Source organism: Carassius auratus, chromosome 9 (genome assembly GCF_003368295.1).
Source record: "Carassius auratus strain Wakin chromosome 9, ASM336829v1, whole genome shotgun sequence".
Taxonomy (NCBI): Eukaryota; Metazoa; Chordata; class Actinopteri; order Cypriniformes; family Cyprinidae; genus Carassius; species Carassius auratus.
In genome coordinates, this window is record NC_039251.1 from 29,119,831 (window position 1) to 29,132,063 (window position 12,233).

At 39.2% G+C, this 12,233-nt stretch overlaps 1 pseudogene; it reads right to left on the reverse strand.

Annotated features, from left to right (window-relative positions):
* Positions 1 to 1,260: 1,260 nt before the first annotated feature.
* LOC113108078 (uncharacterized) lies at positions 1,261 to 10,864 on the reverse strand (annotated as a pseudogene).
* Between the last annotated feature and the right edge of the window lie 1,369 nt (positions 10,865 to 12,233).

A 12,233-nucleotide genomic window follows, 5' to 3' on the forward strand; every position in this document is an offset into this window, starting at 1 on the left:
ATGTTTGTTTTCTTCTAAAAGATAAGAAAAGTAGTCGGATCTAACAGTCTGTAATGGTTTTCTCTAGGATAGGTTACTTTCCCACCAAGCAATACGAAATACCTCTAGTTTTGTTTTCCTCCAGCTGCGCTCCATTTTCCGGGCTACTCTCTTTAGGGTGCGAGTATGCTCATTATTCCATGGTGTCAGACTGTTTTCCTTAACCTTCCTTAAGTGTAAAGGAGCAACTGTATTTCAAAATCTAGACAAGAGAGAGTCCATAGTTTTTATTACATCATCAAGCTGTGCTGAGATATTTGATATGTTAAGGAATTCAAATACATCAGGAATATTACTTACAAAGCAGTTTTGTTTTTTTGTGTGGTAGAAGTGATGGTTCTACAATACTTGTAACAAGAAGCAGATTTTAAAATTTTAGCTATATGAAGTCTGCACAAAACTAAATAATGATCTGAGATATCATCACTTGGCTGCATAATTTCAACACCATCAACATCAATTCCATACGACAGTATTAAATCTAGAGTATGATTTTGACAATGAGTAGGTCCTGAGATGTGTTGTCTAACCCCAATAGAACTCAGAATGTGTATAAATGCTGATCCCAATGCATCTTTTTCATTATCAACATGGATATTAAAATCACCAACTATTTTATCTGCAGCCAGAAATAACTGGGATGTAAAATCAGCAAACTATTTAATAAAGTCTGGATGGTGCCCTGGTGGCCTGTATACAGTAGCCTGTACAAATATTGCAGGGGATTTATAATTAACATTTGTTTCTCTGGATAATGTTATATGAAGCACCATTACTTCAAACGAGTTATACTTGAAGCCTGCCCTCTGAGAAATCCTGAAAACATTGTTATAAATTGAAGCAACACCTCCCCCTTTGCCTTTTGGAACACCTCACCCTTTGCAGCATATGTTTATATCAGTAATTTTGGGGGGTGGACTCATTAAAATAATGTAATCATCAGTTTTAGAAAGGTTTCTGTCAAACAGAGCACATCTAGATTATGATCAGTGATCATATTATTTACAAAAAGTGCTTTCGTAGAAAGGGATCTGATATTCAATAAGCCAAGCTTTATCATTTGTTTATCCATAATGCATCTGTTTTTTTTATTTGTTGAACCTCAATTAAATTGTTACTCTTAAATTGGCTTGGACATTTTTTGTATTTTCTAGTTCAGTGAACAGACACATAGTCTCTATAGTGTGATACCTAGGTGAAAGAGTCTCTATGTGCTGAGAATTAACTGACCTCTGTGATGTGAGGCAGCTAGCAGATGGTCGGTTTAGCCAGTCTGTCTGCTTACTGACCGGGGCTCCAGTTTGTCAAGTATAAACTTTAAGACTACGTGCCATATTTCTAGTAAGAAGAGTGGCGTCACCCCAGGAGGGATGAAGACCATCTATTTTCAACAGGTCAGGTCTGCCCCAAAAGCTTGTCCAATTGTCTATGAAACCTATGTTATTCTGCAGGCACCACTTAGACATCCAGCTATTGAGTGATGACAATCTGCTATGCACCTCGTCACCACAATGAGCAGGGAGGGGGGCAGAGCATATTACAGTGTCTGACATCATGCTCGCAAGTTCACACATCTTTAATGTTATCTATAGTGATCTACGACTGGCGAACATCATTAGCGCCTGCATGAATAACAATCTTACTGTGTTTACGTTTAGCATTAGCCAGCACTTTTATATTTGCCAAGATGTCAGGCGCTCTGGCTCCCGGTAAACATTTGACTATGGTGGCTGGTGTCTCTTTATTCACGTTCCGTACAATAGAATTGCAGTGCAATATTTCTCGGTGGGAGCATCACTGAGTGGGGAGAACCTGTTTAATGTTTTGATCGGAACAGAAGAGAGGTGTTTTGACCCGCGACTATGCCGCCTCACTGTCACCCAGTTGCCCTGCTGCAGGGCCTCTGTTGCCGGAACCGAACAATGTACAGGAATCCCTGAGCTAGACGCATCCAAAGCCATATCTAGAGCTCTAACATTCTTACTGTCCTCAATTAAAGTTTGGATGCGTGTCTCTAATCTGAAATCTTCTCTGTCAGCCTAACTATTTCCCTGCATTCATCACATGTGACTCCCTCATCGGCGACAGAGACAGATAAACTGTACATGTGGCAAGAGTTGCAAATAACAATAGCAGGAGAAGCCATTTCTCACCGTGCTTGATGAAATGTTCTTACCACAGTTGTTTGATGAACTTGTGAAAAACTGGAGCAAAAGAGAGTAGGGAGAGGAGAGGAGAGGAGAAAAGAAAACGGTGATAGGTACGAATGCAAACGCTAATGACAAGCTAATGAATGTTAACACAACGCAGGTGCACTGCACTCATGGATTTAAAATAAAAGTGAACTATCAAAATTAATCTGATAAGATTGATCGATAATATCAGAAATATGGTGGGAATTAAGTTATATTATATCACCATGTTGGCTTCATGAAGCCAGGGCCAGCTCAGCCACTCGGTAAGAGATCAGAGTAGAGCCATCTAAGGTGGTTCGGGCATCTGTTCCGGATGCCTCCTGGATGCCTTCCTGGGGAGGTGTTCTGGGCACGTCCCACTGGGAGGAGGCCCCAGGGAAGACCGAGGACATGCTGGAGCGACTATGTCTCACGATTGGCCTTGGAATGCCTCGGTATCCCCCCTGAAGAGCTGGAGGAAGTGTCTAGGGAGAGGTAAGTCTGGGTGTCTCTGCTTAGACTGCTGTCCCTGCGACTCGGCCCCGAATAAGCGGAGGAAGATGGATGGGTGGATGAAAGGATAGCAAAATAAAGAAAACTGTGACAAATTATACCAAAATTCTTCAAACAGTGAACTACCAGTAAAACGTATTTAAATGTTGGACCGAAAATGAGTTTGACCAAGTCTGGGGAAAAAAAGTTCAGGTTTGCATGAACCTGGATGACATCATGCCCAGGAGGAGACTACAGACAGTCATTAAGGCTAAGGTGGCCTGACTAAGAATTGATAGTTGTGTAAATACTGTCATACTAACAGCTATCTGAATAATTTTTGGTTGATTGAAATCAATTACTTACCTTTCTATCAAAGTTATCTAACATTATCAAGATTAATTTGTTCTGACACAGTTTAACTATTATTAAATATTATTATTATTGCCATATTTTATTACCATCTTCTAAATGTGAAATGTTAAAGGTCTAATTTAAAATTAAAATTTTGGTTTGACTGTATTGGTGGGTTTTTTTTAAATGTGAGCCAAAATCACCACAGTTAAAAAAACAAATACTTAAATTACTTCAGTCTGTGTACACTGAATTTACACAAGTTTCACAATTTGAGTTGAATTACTGAAATAAATTAACTTTTCCACAACATTCTAATTTATTGAGAGGCACCTATATGTAATAACTTTAATAACAAAAAACAATTTCACTTTAAAAAGGCAGAGCAAAATAAAGTTCCTCTCTATTTTAAACATTTACAGACATTTTATTTTTTTTTACTTTTAATCTTCTGTATCTCAGCGGTAGGTGGATAACACTGATCTGATTTGCCTAAGGCAGGTCTGCTTTATAAGCATCTGTAATATTCCCAAAGCATTTATTCTAAGTTTGTGTTGAATGTCTCAGACACATGATGATATGTTGAAGAGCTAGAAGATGAGCAGACACATCACAGGTATTGAAGTCCCCATGTGCAAACAACGGTTGATCCAAGGACTTGAAGTCCCCATGTGCAAACAACGGTTGATCCAAGGACTGGGTGCATAGTTAATGCATCTTTTAATATTATGGGCAGCTTCAGAATAATTTGGTCCTGGCACACAGACAAGAATTACTATAATCTGCCCAAATTCTGTGAGTAAATAATAGGTCTAATTGTGACCAAGACTTATAGCTTTACGTGTGTGTTATGTGTGAAGACAACATAATGTGCTGTGGCTCAAATACAAAATTTTATTTAAACAAACAACTTAAACCCATTTCCTATAGCAAATGCAGTTGCCTTCATAATTTAAGGGGAGGCTTATTGTGATAAAACACCTTAAAGACAAAAGACTCTTGTGTATTCTCACTGTGATCCTGATGTATGACCTTGAGGACCAGACGAAGGCTAGAAGCAGCTGCAGGTGAATTATAACTAGTGGATTTACTTGTTGTAATTCAATAGGCAGTGATCTTTCATCCTTTTCAATGATTCTCGCAAGATGCAATGTCCACAACCCTAAACACAGTGAGGCAGAATACAGGCTTATAAAGACAAAACACACATGCACAGAGTTTCCATCAATGGAGACTGAGTCATCTGTGCAGTCGCAATAAAAGCGTAACACTATAACCAATATCTGTGGGTGGAGACTGTGGTTAGAATATACACACACATGTATGCCGACAAATCTGTGTTTGTGTAGCGACAAATCTGCAGCAACTGTGTGATGCTATTATGTCAATATGGACCAAAATCTCTGAGGAATGTTTCCAACACCTTGTTGAATATATGGCACAAATAATTAAAGCAGTTTTGAATACAAAAGGGGGACCAACCTAGTACTGGCAAGGTGTACCTAATAAAGTGGCTAGTTAGTGTGCGTGTATGTGTGTGTGTGTGTGTGTGTGTGTGTGTGTGTGTGTGTGTGTGTGTGTGTGTGTGTGTGTGTATATATATATATATATATATATATATATATATATATATATATATATATATATGAGTAATATCTCAAGAGATCGGAAGAGGTGAGCGTCCGCCATGCTGAGGGGAGTGCAGGCCAGGATCACGGCGAGCACTAAGTACCAACTCTGCCCCTTAGAGGACGCAGTGTCTTACTCAGGGAACCATGGTTACATTCGTAACCTGAGACATTCACCTTTCAAGGAAACTTCGAACTGCATCCTCTAGAGGGCGCTATGGGGAACAGTATATTTACGCCGCCATGCTGAGGGGAGTGCAAGCCAGGATTATGGCGAGCACTAAGTACCAACTCTACCATTTCCAGCCAAAGGTCTAAGCTACATACCTAACTTAAAGGGGGGGGGGGGTGAAATGCTATTTCATGCATACTGAGTTTTTTACACTTTTAAAGAGTTGGATTCCCATGCTAAACATGGACAACGTTTCAAAAATTAAGTTGTACGTTTGAAGGAGTATTTCTGCTCCAGAAATACTCCTTCCTTATATGGGTCCTAAGGGCACTTCTGCCGGAAGAGCGCGTGCTCCCGTATAGCAGAGCACAGACATTCACTGATCAGAGCGAGAGCGTCGCGAAATGTCACAAAAGGAGTGTGTTTTTGGTTGCCAGGGCAAGACAACCCTGCACAGATTACCAAAAGAAAAACAGCATTAAGAGACCAGTGGATGGAGTTTATTTTTACAGAGCATCAACGGAGTTGTGCAAGTGTTTGTGTTTGTTCCCCTGCATTTCGAAGATGCTTGTTTTACAAACAAGGCCCAGTTTGACGCCGGATTTGCACATCGTTTATTTCTTAAGGATAATGCAGTCCCAACGAAAAACAGTCACGATCGTGTGTTGGAACCGCATGCGGTGAGTAAAACTGTTAACTTAGCTATCGGCGCGTAAGCACATCAAGTAAACAACATGCGATGTTGTAATTAAACTGCACGAGTAAAACTGTTTCAAATATCTCTGTGTTGTTAACTTAGCTATCGGCGCGTAAGCACATCAAGTAAACAACATGCGATGTTGTCATCAAACTGCACTTTCCGCAGCTTAAAAAAAAAAAAAGACGACAAAGTGGAACTTAGTCATTTTCCAAAACCGCTAACCAAATATATACAGTTTCAGTACATACCACATAGAGACGTCGTTGCTGATGCTGCTCTTGTTAAATTTCAGCCTCTGGATCTGATTCTGGATCATAAATATACGCTGAATCTGACTGTTAGCCATGGTTTTTTTTGGTTGGTTTTGTCCTCACGGTAATGTCACAGCTTCCAAACACTCTCAACGCAAAAGCCTACTGGCGCTCGTGATTCTTTAGCTCCGCCCACACATCACGCCTCCAGCCGGTCGTGTTTTTCCGGGAAAAATCAGTACAGACTATCTTTCTCTTATGAATATAATAAAACTAAAGACTTTTTGGAGTTATGAAGGATGCAGTACTACTCTATAGGCACTCAAGATTAACAGGATATTGAGTGAAAGTGAGCAAAGACTTCACGTGCACACTTACCATAGTATGGAGTCTCAAATACTGTTCTAAGGAGGGGCTCCTGTGGCACTCTTATAGAGCAGCTCATAGATGGAATGGTGCATCTTAAAACAGTATGTTTGAGAGTCATCAACTCGATCTGTGGAAATAATATTGGAGCGCTCTGGGGAAAAAAAACAACGACAACAGAAAACTTAATCTCATATAAGAGGAAAACTCTTAATTCAGAGTAACGCACTCATAAGCGACCCTTCTTGGAAAAGGGGAGCACTGCCAAACTATCACGAGAATCGCCCAAATAGCCCCTCATGTTGAAGGAAGCGATGCTTAAAGTGTATAAAAATCCCATCTCCTTGCTGAATGGAGATGAGATTTTGGAAGGATATGATATGGATCATTTTAGGTAAACAAAGCAAACATTTAAAATAAAACAAATCTTTAGTCGTTTCAGAAAACTCGAAAATACTCTCTCTGTATGGTCATGGGTATGCATGTTGTGCCAAAGAAAGTTTTTTTTTTTTCAATTTTGCCATCAACTGATTAGTGTTCATAAAATGCTCATAAGACGGTGAACTTTACACCATGTGCCTAGGGTTGACAATTGTTAGAATTTTATCTATTCTGACTCTGATTCTGCTTATTGATTTAAATTTTTATCGATTCTCAGTTTACATTCCAAAGTTGTAAAAAAGTGAAGTAAATAATTTTGACCTGTATGATCATTTAACTTACTTAATGATAATTTTTACTACCTTTACCAGATTTTAGCAGCAATTTACCAGTAGGCCTGAGTATTAAGATAGTTAAACTTGTTACCATAAAAACATGGTAAACTGTCCATAGAGCTTTAATGAGTTAACACTTACACATGCGAGTTCACACAGAATAAAAATATGCACTTTCTTTGTCATGCAGATCAAGGTGTAGGTCATTTTCATTTACCATTTGCCATCTTGTTTGATGTTGGATCGTAGTGCTCGACCTAAGAAAGGCATCACATACAGTTGTCTCTTTAAAATCAATGTGGTGAACACACAGATGAACACACCACACTATTATGTGCTTTTTCCGTCTTTAATCGGCGATTAGATTAGATTCGATTCACGATTCATAGTTTTTCGATTCGATTCAAGAACGATTTTTGCTAATTTAGAAAGAATCAAATCGATTATAACATTTCATTCTTAACTCTTTAAGTGTTTTCACAGGATTATTTAAATGCTTCCCCTAAATTCTTTAATGCTTAGTCAGAGGGCAAATTACACAGCAGCCTTTATGGCCATAGGTAAAAAAAAAAAAAAAAAAGACAGAAAAAACCTTTTGTCCACTGTAAGATACTAGTTTAATGATGTTATGGCATGACATGGCATTAGGGCTGTCAACGAATATTCTAAATTTGAATATGTATTCCAATAGTTTTAAGAAAACGAATTTCGAAGGTGAAAATTAATATTTGAATTAAAAAAAAAAATTCAGGCACCGGTCACAGGAGTCGCACTGTCTGGCACAGCATCACTGCTGAAAGTTGACGTGTCTTAATGGAAGATGCCAGCAAGTGCAAAGCCAAACTCGACCGCAGCAGAGAAAATTAGGTAAAATTGTTGACCCGCGAGATAAAGTTGTATGCAAACTATTTAAGATACAGTAAGCATACCATTCGACCACTAGCAACATGAGGTCACATCTCAAAAATGTGCACCCAAATGAGCATGTCATAATGTGTGGAACTCCAGCTAAACAGTCACGTCTTGACACTTAACGTTACTTTGCATCATCCGCCACAAGCTCTTTAATTGTCTGCAACACGACAAGAGGCCATAACAGTTAAATTAATTTTGTTCATTTGTAAGGACATGAGATCGATCAGTATCGCGGATGGGGCAGGCTTCGGGGAGTTCTGTCAACCAATGCAACCGAGATTTGATTATTTATCGTTTCATGTCAAGGAAAAGTTCCATGTTTACCACAGCACAGCTCGCTTGGAGCATTCAATGTCAATTCTATATGCTGTAAAACTTCAATTAATATTAATAATAACTGTATCAATCACTGAATGAAGCATGCAATATTTGGAACAACAGTCGCGACCTTAAATTGCTTGCACAAAACTCTTGATCAGCACTCAAAATTTGCTTGTTCATTTAAACCGTTATGTGCAGAGAACGTGAGGGTGAGAGAGCGTGAGGTCTGCAGTTTTGGCCATTAGTTGATTCCTTGTTTTTGTGCAGGTAGTACGTTGTTGTATATGTTTAAACTTAAATAGACTACCTATACAAATAGTTATGTCTCTTTGTATTATTTTGTCCTGTTATTGACGTAATGTGTGTCAGTGTGCTGCGCTAATCACTCCGCCCAAGTAGCCACTCCGCCCAAGTAATGTTAGCTGTGCTCCTATGCCTAGTGAGAATATAGTTCCCAGTATTTATACGATTTCAAATGGTCTCTGTCTCATATAGCCTTGTTATTTGTACACTCTGTGACTATACAGATCACAACATGTAAATAGGAAAATGTTTGCATTATTTTGTCACTTATTGGGATTACTATGCTAACAGTATCCATTTACATCCAGTCTTTGTGCTAAGCTAGGCTAGCGGTGGGTGGGTCCAATAACACTTATAGAATGCACAGAAATGAAAAAGGTATGTATGGACTTATCTAACTCTGGGGGATACTGTGAATAAGCTAAAGTCCCAAAAAGTCGGAGTGTTCCTTTAAGATTCTTATGCTGACCTGCAAGGCATTAAATTGACTTAATACTTAATAATTAATGTTAATACCCTACATTCTGACATGTAATCTTCACTTGGCCGACGCTGGTCATTTAGTTGTTCTGGTAATGCACTTAAAACAATGGGTGATAGGACGTTCTCTTCAGTTGCCCCAAAATTCTGGAATTCTCTGCCTTTTTAAATTAGAAATGCACCATCCTTGAGAATGTTTAAATCTTTACTTAAAACATATTATTTTTAAGGAAGCATTTAGATGATAGGTGATTTTTGTGGTTGTTTATGTGATGTATTTTATGGGTTTACTAGATGTCTTGGACATTTACTTTTAAATTGTTCTTGTAAAATTGTTTGTGATACTTTACTTTTATTGTGTTTATCATGCCAGTTTTATCTATCTTAATTTTCTCTGAGAATTAAAATACGAACAGCGCCAGACTGAAACTAGCAAACACACTTGTGCTGCGCCTTGCGTTGCATTGTGCCGGGTGTATTATATGGCCCCTGATAATCAGATGCATTTCCACTGCACACACAAGATCTAAACAGGCCAGCCAGGGCTACAGCTTAAGCCAGTCATACACTGTGTGATTATCATCTGATTTTGTCAAGACTGAAATTTTGGTCACCCCTCATGAGGGTATCGCACTGTTGAAGCACCGACTGACATAAACCCAGGGCTTTTTCCCCTCACTGTGCCTGCATGAAAATAGAACTTCAACTGTTTAATCTTTAAAACCACAGGAAAGAAAACTAAAAGCAAGAGATCCTTTGACAAAATTAATGTTGTTATCATGGGAAATGTGAACCATTGCCCATAATTTTGCAATTAGTGATAAGGACAACACATTGCAAAATTATAAATATTTCAGTTTTTAACCGTAAAGGTGAGCCAGTGCATATAAACAATGCCCGTGAAGAGAGCATTATGCCCGTGAAGAAGTTTTAAACTACAGTCAAAACTGGCCAGGCTGTCGGTTATTATAATAACAATCTCTTATGGTAATGGTGATCTTTGACTTTACATCACATGCAAATCTGTTCATAGATTGTGAGTTGGTACCTTGATGAAATCGCACAAAAATCGCACAGTGTATGTCTGGCCTTACAACTACAACCTTCAAGGCCACAATTCAAACAACATAAACTGGTATTTATGATTATTTCACATAGAATAATGACACACGTGTTGAATCGCTTCTGCACTGATTGGTTTATCACATGGCTGCTTTAAACAACCCCATTAAGCCTTTAGCCAAAGAGAGCATATTTAGAAAGATAATGAGAAATTCTCAAATTTTCACACTGATCAGGCATCTTCAGGGGTGAAAACACCACTCAACGAACAGGTTTGCCAAGACATAAGGGTGTCTCGTAGACAGTGTTCTTGCTAAAGTGATTGTTTCAAATACCTCCTAGGGTAGGTCACCTAGAACCTCCACATTCTGTCCAGGGGCCAGAAATTAAGTTTCCAGAGGTCTGGATGTGGGTGCCACAGGGTGCTATCATGAGGAACCAGGTCCAACTGGACTAGTAAGGCGCCACAAGCAGACCTGCTCCTTGTCCTCCCTAATTTTGCACAGTGTCTGTGTGAGAAGGCTCACTTGGGAAAATACATACTTGAGCAGGCCCCCTGGCCAGCTGTGTCCCAGTAAGTCCATGGCGAGTGTTCCCTCGGAAAGGGAGTAAAACAAATGGCATTGAAAGGTCTCTGAAGAGGCAAACACATCTGAGTGGTTCTGCAATGTCTCCCAATCACCTGGACTATCTTGGAGTCTCCATTCTTCAGGGATCGCAGCTTGTGACCGCTCATCAGCTACATGGTTGTGCAGACCTGGAATGAGAATGGTATGAAGTGCATGAAAAGATGCTTCTGAAATCAGAGGAGCAGGTGGTGGGCGAGTTGCAACCTGCGACAGAAGCATAGATCACCTTGACAGTTGACAAGGTGAAAAAGGTGCCGACCATGATCTAGTAAGCTACCCATGCACTGGGACAAGGCACTAAGAACCGATGCAAGCTCCCCCGAGAAATCAGTCATCCAACCTTGAGGGCTCAGGACACAGTTGAGGTCTTCACTCGAGCCCTACCATCTCGGTAGCCTGGGAAAGCATAGCCATAATTTTCAGATCTGGCTCAAATTTTCTTCAAGCATTTCAAACAGCCTGACATATAATAATGGCTTAAACAATGAGGTAAATTTGGAGTGGGATTATCTGTGTGGGGTGACCAGTAGCAGATGGGGCAAGTGTTCAAGAAACCTGTTTGAAAACAGTAATATTTTTGCAATTAGGTTTAGTAACAATAGTGTTACAGAAATTAAACGTGGTGTTTTGCATTATCTGTTGGAATTTTGCTGACAAATAAATGGGGATATCTGGCTGCAGGAAATTAAAAAGAGTATTGGTCATTTACGTTTACTAACATCAGTATAGCTAACTAGTTGACAGTTGGATGATGCCCTCTAAGCATTCTTCAACACTGCCTTTTAATCACACCATGCTTGAGTGCAAGTGTAGTTTAGCAGCATCTCATTTTATTTCCCTAATATTTAGTCTACTGTTGAATCTGTATGTATATATGTTCCTTCTCTTCACTGGGAGCACACAGGGGTTGAGAGTGCTTTACTTGAATGAATGGTACTGTCTCTTCTCATTACATCTGTGCTGTAAAAAATAAATAAAAATAAAATAAAGCCCTAAACTAGCAGTGGCAGAAGATCTGAGCGCTCCAATGCTACTCTTAACCCTTGAGAAGTTTGTGTATCTCTGCATTAAGGACCTGTATTACATACAGCAGGGATTGTAAGTTGACGTTGTCAGCTTGGACAATGACAAATAAAATGAGGTAACTCTTTTATAGTTTTTTGATTTGATGAACCCAGTGTTTTCTTGCATGCGTGTATTTTAAATATCATCCACACAGGAGGTTTTAATATTTTGGCTCATTCTGTGCCACAGTACACAGGCGGAGACATGAGGTTAGTGTTCTAAGCAGGTGGGTTTATTGACAATGACTGTAGAGCAAGGTGAGCAGTAGGCAGGTGATTTAATGGCAGTATGAGACTTCTTAAATGTTTAGCTGAAAATAAGTCTCTAATAAGTTTGAAATCTGCTTCATTTTTTTTTCTTGTAAAGAAGAGTGTTTTAGTTTTTTCAACAGAAAATGTAAATCCCCATTCCAAAGACCACTGCTCCACACTTTTGATTGTTTCCTGCAACTGTCTCACAACATATTCAACATTCCGACCTCTTTTCTACATTGCCTCATCACCCGCAAACAAAGATTTCCCTATACCTTGAACAATATTATTATATACAGTCATGCGCACAAACAT